This window comes from Rattus norvegicus, chromosome 1 (assembly GCF_036323735.1).
Source record: "Rattus norvegicus strain BN/NHsdMcwi chromosome 1, GRCr8, whole genome shotgun sequence".
In the NCBI taxonomy this organism is placed as follows: Eukaryota; Metazoa; Chordata; class Mammalia; order Rodentia; family Muridae; genus Rattus; species Rattus norvegicus.
Window position 1 is genome coordinate 268,915,663 of NC_086019.1, and position 12,500 is coordinate 268,928,162.

At 42.9% G+C, this 12,500-nt stretch overlaps 1 protein-coding gene across 3 annotated transcripts in view; it reads right to left on the bottom strand.

Annotated features, from left to right (window-relative positions):
- Rab11fip2 (RAB11 family interacting protein 2) overlaps positions 1–12,500 on the bottom strand; it is a 171,867-nt gene that overhangs the window by 6,838 nt on the left and 152,529 nt on the right. Inside the window, exon 8 of one of the 3 annotated variants that reach the window (XM_039110359.2) lies at positions 6,098–6,378. The exons of 1 other annotated variant lie outside the window; for it this stretch is intronic. The gene's annotated coding sequence lies outside the window, so the exon portion shown is untranslated. Of the gene's footprint in view, positions 1–6,097; positions 6,379–12,500 lie in introns of those variants that run through there. One more of the 3 variants, XM_063288292.1, reaches the window with a different exon arrangement.

Below are 12,500 nucleotides of genomic sequence, written 5' to 3' on the forward strand. Positions count from 1 at the left end.
GTTGGAGCCCTGGGTCAGTCCATGTATAGTCTTTGGGTAGTGGCTTAGTCCCTGGAAGCTCTGATTGGTTAGCATTGTTGTTCATATGGGGTCTCAATCCCCTTCAGCTCTTTCAGTCTTTTCTCTAATTCCTTCAACGGGGGTCCCGTTCTCAGTTCAGTGGTTTGCTGCTGGCATTTGCCTCTATATTTGACATATTCTGGCTGTCTCTCAGGAGAGATCTATATCCAGCTCCTGACAGCCTGCACTTCTTAGTTTCATCCATCTTATCTAGTTTTGGTGGCTGTATATGTATGGGTCACATGTGGGGCAGGCTCTGAATGGCTGTTCCTTCAGTCTCTGTCCTAAACTTTGCCTCCCTATCCCCTCCTATGGGTATTTTTGTTTCCCTTTTAAAGAAGGAGTGAAGCATCCGCATTTTGGTCATCTTTCTTGAGTTTCATGTGGTCTGTGCATCTTAGGTAATTTGAGCATTTGGGCTAATATCCACTTATCAATGAGTGCACACCATATGTGTTTTTCTGTGATTGGGTTACCTCACTCAGGATGATATTTTCTAGTTCATTCCATTTGCTAATGAATTTCATGAAGTCATTGTTTTTGATATCTGAGTAGTACTCCATTGTGTAGCTGTACCACATTTTCTGTATCCATTCCTCTGTTGAAGGGCATCTGGGTTCTTTTCAGCTTCTGGCTATTATAAATAAGACTGCTATGAACACAGTGGAGCACGTGTCTTTGTTAGATGTTGGAGCATCCTTTGGGTATATGCCCAAGAGAGGTATAGTTGGGTCCTCAGGTAGTGCAATGTCCAATTTTCTGAGGAACCTCCAGACTGGTTTCCAGAATGGTTGTACCAGCTTACAATCCCATCAACAATGGAGGGATGTTCTTCTTTCTCCACATCCTCACCAGCATCTATTGTCGCCTGAGTTTTTGATCTTACCCATTCTGACTGGTGTGAGGTGGAATCTCAGTGTTGCTTTGATTTGCATTTCCCTGATGACTAAAGACGTTGAACATTTCTTTAGGTGCTTCTCAGCTATTAGATATTCCTCAGCTGTGAATTCTTTGTTTAGCTTTGTACCCCATGTTTTAGTTGGATTATTTGTCTCTCTGCAGTCTAACTTCATGAGTTCTTTGTATATTTTGGATATTAGTCCTCTACCTGATGAATGATTAGTAAAGATCTTTTCACAATCTATTGATTGCTATTTTGTCCTAATGACAGTGTCCTTTGCCTTACAGAAGCTGTGTAGCTTTATGAGATCCCATTTGTCGATTTTTGATCTTAGAGCATAAGCCATTTGTGTTCTGTTCAGGAATTTTTCTCCAGTGCCCATGTGTTCAAGATTCTTCCTCACTTTTTCTTCTATTAGTTTGGGTGTATCTGGTTTGATGTGGAGATCCTTGATCCACTTGGACTCCATCATCATGATAAAATGTTATTTTAAATCTAGATCTTGCTTTTCTGGTGTGTTTGGATATCCAGTGTTTGCTTTGGTGGGAGAACTGGACTCTAATGATGCCAAGTATTCTTGGTTTCTGTTGCTTGGGTTCCTGTGCTTGCCTCTCGACATCAGGTTGTCTCTGGTGTTAGTTTGTCTTGCTATTTCTGATGGTATGTGACCTCCCTGTGGGCCTGTGTGTCAGCACTCCTGTAGACCAGTTTCCCATTTCCTTTCAGCCAGTTATGGGAACAGAGTGTTCTGCTCTCAGGTGTGTAGTTGTTCCTGTCAGCTGGCTTTCAGCTTTCCATGTGGGCAGGGACCAAAAGGGTCCTGCCCCTACTTCTCCTAGGTCCCTGTGCTCAGGGGTGTCTGCCCCTCTGATGGTCGAGCTCTCTCCTCCTCCCCCCCATGGGATTTGGGTTCAGGGAGCTGTTTGACCGGTTCAGTTCAGATCCAGGCGCAGATCTGGACTGAAAGGCTCCTGCAGCTTGACTGCTCCTATATTCTCGTGTCCAGAGGCACTATGCAGTTTCCTCTTGGGCCAGGGATGTGGGCAAAGGTGGGCAGAAGTGATAGTCTGTCCTGCCCTGCAGTCTCAGGATTGCCCGCACTTCTGGGTGTTCAGCTCTCTCTCCCACAGGGTTTGGGAGCAGGGAGCTGTGGGCCAGGATCAGAGAGGTTCTGACCCCAGCTAGAAACCGGAAGTCGAATATTTGGATTTTTAAAAAAAATATACTGCTATAGAAAGGAAAAACAAGAGACAATTTTAACATTAGTAAGCGCCAGTCTTGGTGTGAGTGGTAAAGTCATCGGGCACAGGTATTTTAGAAAGTCTGTGCCAGAACAGTGCTAATCCAGAAGATAGAGATGCAGAGTATAGTCAAAGCCAGTCAGGGCCAGTCAAAGCCAGTCAGGGCCAGTCAAAGCCAGTGAGGTCCAGTCTGGAGTTAACCCCTCTGCAACTTCTACTGCTCACAGCTGCCTGGCAATCCTTGACTTGACCACACCTTAGGTGGTTTCTTAAAGGAGAGGCCATGTACGAACACTTAGCTAGGAGCATAGGGATTTAAACTCCAGAGTTTAAATTTTCTGATAGGAAGAAAAGAAGGAAGCAAGGAAGAAGGAAGGAAGGAAACAGGTAGGAGGGGTGATGGGGGAAGCAGACAGGGAGGGGTTCAAATCAATGCCAACTCCACTCACAGACTGACTCAAACTGTTTTACAACTTTCATACACCATGATCAAAATCTTGTCATTTACAAAAACCCTTGGGACAAAATGGTGTAAAAAATGAAAATTTCTGTCTCCAAAAATAATTTTTTTTTGCCTCTCTAAGCTGACTGCTCCTCTGCATTATGAGTACCTTCCTGGGTCATCTGTTGTATCGTCATGAGCCAAGGTGCTCAGGGCTGGTCCAGCCTTTGGGCAGGAGTCGGATTTCTTACCTAGGTGACAGATAGAAGCTGATGCACAACTCGCTTTCAATTCTTGTTGGTATTTGTGGGGGATTATCTTGAACACAATTCTCGGCCTGTGTCTTTGTGGCCAGAGAAATGGGTCCCTGAATGTGTTACCTGCATACCGCCTAGCTAGCACAACGGGTAGACTCAGCAACATCAGTCATGTCCAGGCACCTGACAGGAAGTTCTCTGAACAACGTCCTCTGAGGAATTCTCTGCTATATAACTTATTAGTAGTGTGCTAAAAGATTCTCGTTCATCTGTTCTGTGTCACATCTGGAACCAAAGTCAAATAACACACAGGTTCTGTTTCAAGATTACTTTATGCCAGTCAGTGCTTCTCAGTTAAATTAATACATGTGAACCACAATTCATACACATGAGGGCAGGCTGACAATGTTGGCAAGGAGTTGGATTCAGCACTCTGTTTCCCTGGCTAGCTCCTGGAGATGCTGATGGTATTGGTTCCTAGTCTGAGTGATGAGGTGTCCTAATGGTTAGAGGTCTATGGCTGAGCCAATATGACAGAAAGCTTCAGCCCCTCATGAGTTTCTGATTGGAAGAAGAGCCCAATGGGATCACATGGCTAAGCACAACAATTTGGGAAGGATCATTGAAAGTTGAAGTCCACCTGTGCAGAACAATTAGATTAGTAAGTTAAAGGCACACAAGGTGAGGGGATGGACAAATAGAATCCGTGCCATGAGAAATAATAAGGTCTTGGACAAGACTCAGCAAACTACAGTCTGTGCGCCAAACCCAGATGCTGTCTGCTCTTTTAAATAAAGTTTTATTGGGACACACTCAGGACTATTTACTTATAGGCTATTTATAGATGATTTTGTTCTACTACATCAGAGTCCTATGATTATGACAAACCTGTTTGAGTCATCAAAACATGAACTAATTTATCTAGATTATTATAGGTTCAGGAAGTAGCTCACAGGCAGGGTACTTGCTTTCAATGTATAAAACCTTGGGCTCACTCCCTGGCACTGAAAAACAATAAAACGAAAAAAAAAGAAAAGAAATAAAAAATAAAATATTGAAGAAAAGTAAAATAAAAATAAATTTAGGCCAGGGGAGTAAAAGAACCATTAAAGGCATGTGCTGCCACACAGATGGGGTCCTAGAGCTGAGAGGAGACGTGGACACATGCCCCGTCCTTAACCCAGAAGCAAATTCCAATTGATAGCCACTTACAAATGAACTTGTTTTCTCCAAGGGAGTCTCAACCAGGAAACAACTCTTAAGGGCATTACCTGGAAGTCGATGGCCAACAGAAAACAAGCTCAATAGCATTCCTTGGAGGTTCCTTGCCTCAAAAGTGTCAGGGCTTTTCCTTTGTTAAAAAATATCTTTTAAAAATGTTTATTTTATCTATCTATCTATCTATCTATCTATCTATCTATCTATCTATCTATCTATCTATCTATTGTTACCCTACAGGTGATTTGCACATATAGCTTCCTGTTTACTGATTCCATGGAATTCCTGAATGTGCAGACAAGCAGGTCTCTCCATCTATATCTATTTCTTGTGCTTTCTTTGGGACTCTTTCCCTTCTGCTTATTTTTTCCTATTCTGATGTGTTGGTTTAGTTTAATTAAATTATTGCCCCTTAGAAGCCTGTTTGCTTTCTAATGAGAGACAGAAAGGAAATGGGTCCAGATGGAAGGGAAGGCACAGAGGAATTGGGAGGGGTAAAGGGAGAGGAAACTGTATTACGGGTATAATACATGAGAAAGAAATCAATTTTCAATAAAAGGAAAGAGAAAAGAAAATACTACTATTTTGGTCCTGGGCACACAGGCAGCCTGGGCTGTGAAGAGAGCAAGGCTGGTTTGATCTCAACTCTATCACATGTACAACTCTGTGTCATCCTGAGCAGTAACTCAATTCCCTCATCTATAGAATGGTATGGTGATGTAGATGGTAGTAATAATGATGGTGATCATACATCTAAGTAATACAAAATTCAGCAATGCACATAAATCATAAGGACATTGTGCCTACAATGAGAACTGTCATCTCACTTAGGGCTGGTGGAGAATCATCACCACATCATCCTTCTTCTTTGCATTTAGACCCCTTTGCAGAGGTGGTGTGAAATTAATTGAACCCCAAGCATGTGACCATTCATACAAAAGATCACAGAATTTTTTAGTAGTCTTCAGGGACCCAAGAGTGAGCCATTGAGACATTCATTACAATGTGATTGCTAAATATTTGAAGAATAGTTTTGACCCAACTCATACGCACCTTGGTCAGGAAATGGAAACTGAACGAGGTGTCCAGGAAGAGGGTTCAAGTAATTTCTATGGAAATGATAGTTCCAGTAACCGCTTTCCCCTTTGCAGCTCAGCCAAAGGGAGTCTTGATACAGGGAGCTGCAAAGGTGATTTACAGCTTTGTAACATACTGCCTTAGTGTGTCAACAGGGCAGAGACTTGCCTCTGTAACCACTGACTTGCTCATTGATTTCTCAAGCCACCCACAATGTGCTGTATGGGAAACATCTCAGAAACCTTAACTGTTCTGTAGTGGTTGCCTACATGTTTGGGTTTTTTGTTTGTTTGTTTTTTGTTTTGTTTTGTTTTTGTTTTGACCTGCATAGCACTTTTTAAAAATCGGGGTAGATGGCACAAATATAAAACTCAGGTGCTTTTATTTAAAACTCCACATTTTCAGTCCTTTTGATAGAGTGAAAACAAAGGCCAGAAACTTTTGCAACCCTCATCACTACAGACAATATCCCCTGCCTGCACTACACTGGGGCAAACCATGTGCTTAGGGAAGATGTCATCAGCATCACTGCCACCCACACCTCTCCCAACTCTTACAAAGGCCAGCCTCCTTCAGTTATATCACAATGTGTAAAGCTATTTTAGAGAGTGACAATTTATAAGGTAACAGCTGGTAGTTCTCTTGTATCCCCTGGGGCAAGTTTCTGAATCTCCCTGTTTCCTGATCTGAAAACTTGAGACATTACTCTCCTTGCTAGGTTTATTTGTTGCAAAGATTGAAGGAAGTAATAAGAATAAAGTGTGTAGCTCAGTTGCCTGATACCTTGCTATTTGTCTAAAGTATTCTGACAAAGGCAACTTAATGGAGAAAGGTTTTATTCTCGCAAGTCAAGACCACAGGAGCTTGAAGAAGCTGGTAACATTGTATCCACAAACAGAAAGCAGATGGCAAGGAGTCCAAGCACCACAGTCCAGGAGCCCAATCAGGGAATAGTTCTGCCCACAGTGGACAGATCTTTCCATACTAACAAACTAAAGACAATTCCCCACAGCATGTCTACAGGCCCATGTCTCCAATGATTCTAGATGCCGTTGACAATAACATGGACACACAGCAGCTGTTCTGTAAACTGGTCTGCTCCTAAGGATGTAGAAGAGTTGGACTATTTGAGCCTTATCTGTAAACATTTGGCCTTGCTGGTCACCGGATTCTCTCTTCAAACTGTAAAGAGAACACATAGCAAACATTTCTGCCAGCTTTAGTTTAACGAGCCCATGTAGCCTCTCTCTACGTTTTTGTATTATTGTTTGAAGTGAAATCTTCCCCCACAGGCTCATGTGTTTGAACAAGTAATATCCAGCTAGTGATGCTGTCTTGGAAGGTTGATGTTTGGGATCTTCAAAGCCTTGCTGGAGGAAATGAATCAGTAAGGCCTTGAGGTTTGATAGCCTATCTCTACTTCCTGTCCTCTGTTTTCTGACTGCAGATGCAGTACAAGCAACTATCTCATACTTCTGCCTCTATGTGTTCTCAGCCATGATTGACCGAAATCACTGGAACTGAAAGCCCAAATAAGCCCCTCCTTGTCAGGTGTTTGGTCATCACAACAAGAAAACTAGCTAACATTATTTCATTTCTTTTAGGCCCAGGTACAAATAGTAACTTCTTCCTGATTGTCACGGTTGTGGAGGAAGCCGGGTAGAGAGAAACAGATGGGGTCCAGTCAGTCCCAGGATAGATTGTGCCTTCCCATATAGAAGGAGAACACAGGGTTCATGTGGTCAGCCTGCTCCCCCAGAGCCACATCCACTACCACACCGAGCTTGGGGAGGAGCCTAGGAAGGAAGCCCTGAGGGGACAGTGTTGCACATGAACTAATCTGTACTTCATACATATTCAGAAGAAGTGAGTGAAAAACCCGGCATTTCAGACAGCTTTACATTTTCAAATTAAGTTAATAAAATAAGATTTCCGATGTAATGACAAATTAATTCTTCTTTTCATAAGTTTATTAAAATAAGCACCTCCTATCTCCTAACTAGCACAGACATATGCTTACATAGATACATCCCACCCAGTAACCTAATCTCCCAGTGATCTTGAAGCAATTAACTCCTTCTAATTTTGAGCTAACAAAGCCCACCAGGCCGAAGGCCCCTGAGAACCCGAGAACACCAGCCACAGGTTCTGCCTGCCTCTCATTCCTGCTCCAAGCATCCTAGCTGGGTGACTGCAGTGGTCCAGCCTGGGATTGGGCAGAATCAGCCAGATGAGTTATGGCAGATCAGAAGATCTTCATTAACTCCTTATTTCTCCACTAATTAACACAAAAAGAATGAGTCGAATGTCTGACAGGCAGTGACCGGCCCACTGCATGGCGGATAATGAATGCAAATGGCCTCTAATGAGGGTCTCTCCTTGCAGCCTGGGCAGCTGGCCTACTATTTTTGTTGTGGATTTCGAAAGTGTTGGAGCTTCATGAAAAGAGTTTGCTCCATGGTTTAAACTGCAGCTGAGCTTGCACCATTAAGTCTGCGCTGCTCACAAGTGTCCTGCACATGGCAGAATTAGTATGTGGCTAACCACATAGTACAAGCTGGAAACGCCTTAATATGGGGAGAGAAGGACAGAGTACTGGGCCCTTCCAAATGAAGCTCGGTATCTGTTGACTGTGTTGAGTGACAGGTTGCATTTTGATTTTGTTTAATGGAGGCACATTACCAAAATTTTGTTTTGTCTTCTTTGGCCTTCCACTCAGTGCAACTTTTTAAACAGTTTATGACAGTTATGTTGGCACCAGAAAAAGTAAAGTTTCATCATATAAGATTTATCTGAGGATACAAGTAGAAAAAAAAAGCGTGGATAGGATTTATGTACTGTCAATAAAATTGCTGATTCAATTAAGGGAGGTTTCAGCAATGAGGTCAAAGGCGCAGTTCAAAGGAAGGGTTTGCCGTCTATTGGATAATTAAGTGACAGATTTTTATAAGCTACAGCACGATTGTTAAAATGGGCTCTTTCAGCTCCAAAGTTCTTCGGAACGCCCTCCTCCGTCCCGAAAAGTCCCACCCACAGAACACACCAGCTACTGGTTTCAGAGTTATTGATTTTTTACATTGCTTTTAATCTTTGAACAGGGAAAGATGGGAAGCTACCATCTATTTTTTGAAAATGGGTTCTTTTCAGGTGCACATTTTTTTCTACATCTAGTCTAGGTAGGCCAAATCTTTTTCTAGTTAAAATCCCTACCCCTACAACCAGATCTTTAACAACCTTCCCTCTAACTTTTCAATTCAACTGTCAAGTCTCTCACTGAAAAGGCCAGATTTGCCAGCAGCTCTCTCTTCTCTGTTTAAATGTCTCCTGCCCTGGCTTATGAGGAATTAATTGTATCTGTCTCTGCCCTTAGCCATTCTCTCAGTTCCTGGAGGCCAGAGACCTCGTGACATTCAACTCTGAGTTCCTTGAGCCAGGGACAGTGTCAGGGATCTAAAAGTCTCCAGAAGGACACAGGTTAGACAAGGATGCTATTCTTTGGCCTTGGGGAGAAAGTCTTGTCTCCCATCTAGCCACTCTAAGATATAGGTATGTGAACTAGCAGAGACCCTTCTCAAAGAGGTGATAGCACATACTTTATTTCTTTGCCCCGTAGCATTTTTCAAGTGATCCCATTTTTACACATCTCAAAACCAAGACCCCAAGAAACTAAATTATAAGCCCATTCTGTCTAGACAGTGGGGCATTATGGAATTAGAGTCACTTTTGAAATGAGTTCAAACCTTGCCCTCCTCTTACCGAATTTCAGTCTATTTGGTGAACTTTAGCATTAAATCACCATTTTTTTGAGGGTTTCCAATGAGAGGTTTCCCAATGTGTGTTGAATTCTACGTGTAGTCTCTGTTGGTTATGAGCTGCATAAAATGTGCGTCTTATGGCCAGAGAGGGCAGAGTGGGTGAAACTAAGTCTCCAGGTTGTTTGTTCTCTTAAACTACTCATTGTCCCACAGATTCTGAAGCGTCACACCTCCTTCTAACTGGGTAAGGAAAAACTAAGAAACAATGAGAGAAAACATCAGGTAGGGAGAAAGTCCGGTAGTGCCAGAATACGACTTCATGCATGCTGGCCCCCACTCTGGGAAGGATGCCTCCGTGTCCCATCTGCTCCACTCTGCAGGAATCGGAAAACGAGGAAATGATATTTTAGGAAGAACATTTTTGATACATATGGGGCTCCGCCGTGCTTTGAAATCATCACTGGTTGAGTAGCCCTTCCTAAGCGTTCAAAAAATCTGACATTATTTTTCATCCATTAAGCGGTGCAGTGACCTGTTTAACAGCCATTTCAACCCCATGTAGTTCTGGTGACCATATGTCCTGGAGAAAGCAATTCAGACTCTCTGAAAAAGGTCACTTTGGTGACAGTATAAATTTGCCCAGTAAGTCTGGGTTGGGCATAGAGGCAAGCGCGATACCTTCTAAGCCTTAGAAGACTTTGATCTCTTCTTAGATGTTAGCTAACTACATCCTAGTGGTCCTCAGAGGCACTAGAAAAAGAGCAGAGGCTTGAGGTGTTAGATGCTCAGCTCAGCTCTATTTTTGTGAACGAATTGGTATGGTAAGATGGTAAACCTACAAGCCTTGGTTTATCATCATCTCTGTGTGTGCAAATTGCTTTGAGGAACAAATACAGCACCCGGAAGCATCCCACCCTAGACATATTTGGGGGCCCCATTCTCACCTTGGGTGCTGCTGGTCATGTGCTACTGACCCCAGGAACTGCAAATGCAAGTGACCTGCTGGCTTGGGCACTTGCTCTGTTTTTCCTACCTTGCTTATTTATTTACCTCTATGATTGTTGTTTTAGACAGGGTCTCACTCCGTAGCCCAGGCTAGCCCAAACACACAATAATCATTCCTCAGCCTCCTGAGTGCTAAAATTTCAGGCATGAGCCGCCATGAGCACACGCCTCCCCTGTTGTATATGCTCAAGGTTTGAGAACGAGCAAAACGAAGCCATTTTGTGAGCATTTGTTTCTCGAAGCAAGCTTATAGCTCCAGATAATAACCCAGTAACACACAAGGAATGTGAAAATGTAATTTAGGCATCATGGAGATACACTCTGCTTGTGAAAGAAACCACACCTGTGAGGAGGATTAATCCCCAGCAAATAAACTCTGACAATTGCTTTTCTAACCAGAGACCATTGAGGGAGCTGTGAAAGGACTCAGGGACTCAGCATCAATTTTTCTCCCCTTTTATTTAAATGAAAACATCCTTGTAAATTATATATACTTAGGATGTCACCAATTTTGGAGGTAATCTTTTAGGTTAAGTCTGTTCCCACATTAAACTGATAATTATCCTTCCCTCTCTTCTTCTATTCCCCTGACACTGAACATGGTGGATTTTGCTTCATGTTTTATTTATGGGAAAGAATTAATATGCAGATTCACAAAAACTTAAAAACTCATAATTATTCATAAAGGGCTTTAAGGTTATTTACCGCATTTTATGAAACTCGGAGTTTGAGGGAATGCATACTTGAAAGTTGTTGGGATAGAATAAGGTTAAGTCCCGGTCTGAAGAGCAATCTGAAAATGATCAAACTTTTTGAATACAAGGATTTTTCAGCATCCCTATATTTAATTGAGTAATGGACACCAATAATCTTGTTAACATATTCGAGGCTGGCCCAGGCTGGTGTGGTAAGAGAGATTTGCATGACCACAGTAAATACCTTAGTACAAGAAGAAATGACTAGTGAGGGAACCTGGGTCACGAGACACACGTAATAGAAGACAGTTTTCTTGGTTCAGAGGTGTCGTGGGCATCTATTTGCTTTAATATGCTCTAATATGCTCGAGTCTAGAGAGAACGAACAGCAGTTGCAGATGGATATGTTCAGTAGTCACCGTGGGTCGGAGCCTCCCTCATAGCCCAATTGAAGTGGACAAACATCTTCTGGGACAGTCTCTGGACCTTCCTCACCTGAGAACAAGTTGGTCTCATCACTCAGCTCATTGCATTCCATAAACTTTATGTGAGAGGTTTCTTGTTTACTGACTCCGGGAATCTGATCCAAAACTATTACACAAAGGTGTGTATTCTGGGGATGTCGAACCAGAAAAATCCAGATACTTTAGACAAACATACTGGTGCTCGGCAAAGTCCTCTTTACAGAGATGGAGGGAGGTGATGGTTTAGAAAGAGCACAGTCTTGGGCATCTAGATCTGTGCCCTGACACACCACAGCTGGGTGCTCCTCTGAAAGGTCAGTTCACCTTCTAGAGTCAAAGTGACCTAGTAAGTGTAAGCAGTGTCATATAGCATTGGACACATAGTAGGACTGAAGAGCTGATAGCCGTTCTTTTGTGTTGTCTGGATACTCATTTACCATTTTCTCTGAGGTCACACCTTCTGTACACATGCATACACAGGCACACATGCACATGTAGGCAGAAAGACACCAGGTGTTAGGCTCACCACTGCCTTTGTACAGATGCGGTGGCAGCTAGCTGGAACAGGCATCAACTCCTTTTAATCACCCAGTGCATATTAAACCATTTAAAATAACATCATACAGGGCTAGAAAATAGCTCAGACAATTAATAACACGTACTGCTCTTGCAGAGGCTACTAACCTCTGCTCTCAATACCCATGTAAAAAGGCTGACAACTGCCTCTAATCCAGCAGCCACCTTTACATAAATGCTGGGTGCCGAGCAGTCATAAAGGCATCTGCTTCAGGAGGACCTAATTGAAGACTGCCTGAGAGACAAAGGATTGTTGACATAGACAATACCAACCAATCGGGAACTGCTATTTAGAAGAGATGCTTTCTTTGGACCAATGGGCTATGGGGTGGAGAGTATTAAAGGAGCTTGCAGCAGTGCTCTGATGAGCTTGATGTGGTGTCTCTCACCTGCTCTGGGAGTCTGTCGTTGACTCTACACCACCTCATCTCCAACCCCCAAGCACAGGTAGGGTCAGGCAGCTAGTAGTCCAGGGCACGGGCAGTACCTCCTCACTTCTGGTTTCCACGGGTACCTGCACTCAAATGCAGATACCCACATACAGATGCACAGGCATACACAGAATTAAAAACTAAATCTCTAAATAACATCATATCTACCAAAGTTGCATAATACACGAGAACAGAATTATCATGGGGATATTTTGTCTGTGTGAGGGAGGGAAAGGAGTGGTTTTCTTTTTCTAGCTGCTTTACAATGGTCCTGGAGTGGAGTATTTCTCTCATATCCAGTGTGTTTATCTTCAGAGTATAACATTGCATGTTGGACACATGCCTAGCTTATTCAGCAGAAGAAAACCCCTCATGGTG